Raw genomic sequence first — 6,049 nt, 5'->3', positions numbered from 1 at the left:
ACATGAACATGAACATGAATATGAAGGTGTAGATAAACATAAACATAAACATTAAAAGCGATAGAGAGAAAGATAGAGAGGAAGAAAGTGATAGGGATAAAAAGGAAATACAACTGAAGAATGTGCGATGTTATATTGTGATGTGTTATGCTACATATGTTATGTTATTGAATCTAATGCTATTCTATGTTATGTTATGCTAAGTACTAAGCTAAACTCCCCTACACTTAACCCATTCCAACAAATTTTATTTCAGCTCAACTCAACTCACATAAACTATCCTTAATTTTAGCGGTTGAATTTCAACCGCTGGGCGAAAACTAGTTTTAATAAAACAGTCAAAGATAACTAACTAAAAGCAACTTAAAAAAATATAGAATTTATAATTGAATGAATAAAAAAAAAATAAATGAATATTGTACTAGCCGTGGGACTCGAACCTACGACCACGCGGCTCGTAAATCTGCATTACTGCCGTCTGTGAAGGCACAATTTCGATCAGATCAATTGCGCCGTTAATCCGGATCAACATTGCCGTCTGTTTATGCTTTAACTCGCAAGTCTAATTTAAGTATTTACTATCAAAACGTTAGAGATTTGAATACCAAATTAACTGATTTATATTTAAAAGGTTTTGACTGCAATTATAATATTATTTCCCTCACCGAAACATGGCTCAAAGCTCATATTTTTAATTCCGGAGCGACCGCGAGGGCAGAATCGGCGGTGGTGTTCTTTTTGCGGTGCATTCATCGATACGATCCGAGGAAGTTAGTGTTCCTGTCATTGAATATACCGAATTTAAATGTATACGTGTTCAGGCTGGAAAGAGTTATGTTTATTTAGCTCTTTGCTACATCTCTCCTAATTGTGCCGTATCAGTATATATGCAGCTAGTTTCTTTACTTGAGTCCGTAAATCCAATGCTTACGGCATCCGATTCTATGATTGTTTTGGGCGATTTAAATCTGTCCCACATTTCATGGAACGTTATTGACACCGATGTTGTTTGTACAAGTTTCATCTAGAGATAGTTACAATATATTTCTGGAGGAAATGGCTGAACTTTGCCTTAAACAAATAAATATATGTCCAAATAATAAATAATAAATGTATACCATCCCGCTCTTGAGTTAAGCTACGAAATCATAAGTGAAATACATAATAATAAGTCGTATATTTCAAGTAATATATATGTTTTTGAGAGCAAATCACAGAAAAATTAACAAAGAGCTTTCAAAGTTATCTTCGCCAATATATAGAGACTAGCAGAGCACCCGACGTCATTAGGGGTAAAAAAATAAAAATATAAAACAGTAATACAAATATTCAGTTCAGCATAATTTAAAGGAGACAAACTATTTTCTTTCTGCCATTCTTAAATTGGCGCGTCAAGCGCCAAGCAACTGTCAAAAATCTTCATGCCCATACAATTTGTATGAAACATCCCACAATAACGCGGCGATAACGCCGAGCAAATGGAATTTTCATTTTTGACAAGACGTTACGTGTTGAAGTTGGATGCAGAAGACGGAAAGAAAGAGAAAGGACAAAAAAATGAAAGAGGAAACGAGAATAATAAGCCGAGAGGACCTGAGAAAACGTCAAAAATTACGACGCGTTGATTTGGTAATAGCGCGCGCTGACACTAGTTGACAATGGATAACGGAACGCTTAGCGCTCCAATTTAGGGACGGCAGTTTGTTTACATTAAGGCATTTTATATGAGCCATACTTTTAGCTTTATCGTGCTTTAACTAATATACATATATTGATCATCACTTGTGCTATAAATCTTGTTCCATTATTAATATTAGGTAGATTAAGGTAACGATCAAATTTCTAAATTAAAACTAGTCTACTACGGTACATTCCATTTAGCTGCCTATTCGATTAGCTGTTTTAGTATAGCTGCACTTTTCTGGTAGAATGCTTAATTCAGAAGGAGTTTTATTCATTATGAATGAACCTTTTCGTTTACCAGCATCGCGGGATTAAAAAACCATTTAACCTTTCCATTTTAAAATAATCTAAAGACGGTAAGGTTTCAACAAAAAAAACACACAGTTTAAATATCCGAGTTATCTAATAGATGAATTCATATATGTATGTATATCCCCCTTTTACAAACACATTTATATATACTTTACTCTGAACACCTCCCATAGATACCTGTGTCTGAATACCAAATTTAAAGTTCATGTGACTTATGGTTCGTAATTTATGGCTGATTGAAAATTCTACGCTTACGGGATGTGCCACGCCCACTTTATTAAACTCATTCATAAACACCTTACTATAAGCACCTTCCATAGATACATACCTATGTCTGCATGCCAAATTTCAAGATCGTGGGACATATGGTTCCTAAGTTAAAGCTGATAAAAAATTCCACGCCTATGGGATGTGGCATGCCCCTTTTTATAAACTCGTTTATATATACCACCTATAAGTACGTACCATTGATATATCTGCATACCAAATTTCAAGCTCGTGGGACTTATGGTTCCGAAGTTATGGCTGATAAAAAATTTCACGCCTGTGGGATGTGGCATGCCCCTTTTTATAAACTCGTTTATATACAACCTCGTATAAGCACCTACCATTGATATGTCTGCATACCAAATTTCAAGTTAGGTGGGCTTATGGTTCCAAAGTTATAGCTGATAAAAAATTCCACGCCTATGGGATGTGCCACGCCCCTTTTTACAAACTCTTTAAATATACCCTCCTATAAGCACCTACCATTGATATGTCCGCATACCGAATTTCAAGTTCGCGTGACTTGTGGTTCCGCCTATGGGATGGGCCACGCCCCCTTTTACAAACTCGTTTATATATACCCTCCTATAAGCACCTACTTTTGGCATGTCTGCATACCAAATTTCAAGCTCGTGGGACTTATGGTTCCGAAGTTATAGCTGATAAAAATTCCACGCCTATGGGATGTGCCACGCCCCCTTGTCGGATCCCAATTTTTTCACCCTATTATAGGCCCAGGTGTCATGGCAATACTCTGTCAAAATTTTGTTCCATTCTGTCCGTCCGCTTAGACTGCAACCTGGCACATACATACGTTCATACATACTTTCACAAATATATAGTAGATGACGTGGAGCGTAGCGTTGATCACTTTAATGATACTGTTTTCAAATTTTTTCGAAAGCATGTGCCAAAAGAACGGGCTTACACAGTGATTACGTAAAGCTCTCAGTTTTGCGGCATAGCTGCTTTGCATAAATTAAAAAATGTTATAAGTCATATTTATGTAAAATTAAGAATAATTTAATTAACAATCCTAAATCATTTTCTGGTTTCGTAAATTCAAAGCGTTAAGTACGTGGTTTTCCATCCGCTATGCATTATCTCAACACTGTGTCTAGCGACAGCCAACTCATTGCCAATATGGTTGCCGCGAAGCTCTCCGCTATCCCCAACACAGTATATACAGTAATAAACCTTTTCGCAGTTTTTCACCATTTGGCACCATTTTTGGGTTGTGTGCAGCGTTTTCGTTTTGCGCATGATTAGAAAAGTTCTTTTCGAGGATAAAATATACATAATTATGTGTTATTTATGAACAAAATGTAGGTTAAGTATAATATTCATCTTTAATGTATGCTGATATTCATGCTTAATGAAGAATAATATCAATAATTAAGTTCATAATTAACGCTTGTATTTTATAAAATGGAAGACTCAAATAGCAATTATAGCACTGAATGGAGTTTTCTTAAATGTAACTTTAAAATTAATAAAAAAGTGCATTATAAGATTATATTTTTATGAAAAACGTAAATTTTGTGAATTTAAAATAAAAACAAGTAAGAAAGTCTAAGTTCGGGCGGGGCCGAACATTAAATACCCGGCGCAAGTATTACATATATGGCCTTTCACCTTTCCGAAAGCTACCGCTACATGGTAAGCCGGGGTGTATCAATTTTGAATAAATTAGCGTCCTTAAATTTCGAAATATTGACGTTTCAAGCATTTTTTAAATTTACCGTTATATGAAAAGCCGTAATTTTAGTCCGATTTCAATAATTTTGAACGTTTTGCTTTTATGTGGCAAGCACAATAACCATACCGAGTTTGGTACAAATTGGTGGAACGGTTACCGAGATACATATATGTGATCATAAGTGGGCGGTGCCACGCCCATTTTCCAAAATGTTATGATAAGCGTATTTCCTGGTAAAGAATTGTTGCAAGCATCAATTTTTAATAAATTAGCTTTAATATTAACTGATTTATCGAAGATTTCGTATTTCTCCAAATTACCGTTATATGGGATGTAGGCGTGGTTATTGTCCGATTTTTAAAATTTTCAGCCATTTGGTATCCTGTACCAAGGTCAATAATTGTGCCAAGTTTAGAAGAAATCGGTGCAGCGGTTGCCAAGATATACACATGTAACCATAAGTGGGCGTGGCTACGCCCATTTTTCAAAAATTTATAATATTCTTATTTTTCGTCTAAAAGTTATTGCAAATATCAATTTTGAGTGAATAATCTTCAGTAGTTACTAAAATATCGTAGTTTTCGTATTTCTGAAAATTACCGTTATATGGGAGGTAGGCGTGGTTATTGTCCGATGTTGCCCATTTTCAATACCATCCGTCCTACGCCCGAAAGAAGTACACGTACCAAGTTTCGTTAAGATATCTTAATTTTTACTGGAGTTATCGTGTGCACAGACGGACAGACGGACAGACGGACGGACGGACGGACGGACAGACAGTCACCGCTTAATCGATTTCTCTTTTCATCCTGATCATTTATGTATACATTTGTCTATATCTATCTCGATTCGTTTTGCCTGTTACAAACAACCGTTATGTGAACAAAGTTATAATACCCTTGTGCACAAGTGCGCTCGGGTATAAAAAAGGTTTGCCTGCCAGCGCATCCGTCCAGACAGTTCATTAAGCACACCCAAATTTGATTGATCTACAAAATATAAGCGTTTTCAGCATTTAACAGTTCATTATCATGTACGGTGTAATATAACAAGTTATACACTGAACTTTGATAATCTGTACTAGCATCTATAATAATAGACAATAATTTGCAATGCTTTTACTCGTTTGCAATTAATTTCGGTCATTATTACACAGTCATGACTTGTGCCACTCTGCCATAGTACGGTTGTTGCTCCCTTTCATACCACAGTAATTTTGTATACAACTCTGAATGAAAAAAATGCATGCTCCTTCTCATTATCAACCCTGATCAGGTTTTACCCCCGAGGAGTACTCAAAAAGGTACTGTATATACTGTGATCCCCAAATTATTTGAAGCAATTATTATTAATCAGCTGACATATTCCATATCTTCTTAAATTTCACAATCTCAACACGGGCTTTCTAAAGGAAAATCTACTATCACTAAATATTTACAACTCATGTCTCAAACGGTTTTAGAGAAAATGCTCATACCGACGTAATATACACCGATTTCAGTAAAGCTTTTGATAAAGAATGTCGCTCGTTACTCATCCGAAAACTCGACCTAATCGGCTTTCAGCCCAGTCTTCTTCAATGGATCTCTTCTTACGACTCTGATAGAACACAAAGAGTTATTTTTATACCTTTCATGAGCATGAAATGGTATTATAACTTTGGTCCGATGTTTGTAAGTACCAGAACAAAAAGAGATAGACCCATTAAAATGTATACTTATATGATCAGAACGTCGAGCTGAATTGATTTATCCATGTCCGTCTGTCCGTCTGTCTGTCTGTTTGTATGCAATCTAGTCTCTCAGTTTTCGAGATATCCGGATCAAATTTGGTAGGTGGGTGTATTTTTATAATGTATTAATCATTTGTCGGAACCGGAAGAATCGGACCACCATAACATATTGCTCCCATACAACTGATTGTTCAGATATGAGATTTTTCGTTATAACTTCTCCATTTATGCAGCTACGAACATGAAATTTTGCAGCACTTGCACCCATTATCAACAGAATGCTTACAGTGAAAATTACAAAGATCGGATAACTATAACCTATAGCTCCCATACAACTGATTGTTCAGATACGAGAT

The sequence above is a fragment of the Rhagoletis pomonella genome, unplaced genomic scaffold (genome assembly GCF_013731165.1).
Source record: "Rhagoletis pomonella isolate Grant_MI unplaced genomic scaffold, Rhpom_1.0 Rhpom_scaffold_00017, whole genome shotgun sequence".
NCBI lineage: Eukaryota > Metazoa > Arthropoda > Insecta > Diptera > Tephritidae > Rhagoletis > Rhagoletis pomonella.
The sequence above is the reverse complement of the archived record's forward strand: the minus strand, read 5'-3'. Positions refer to the sequence as shown.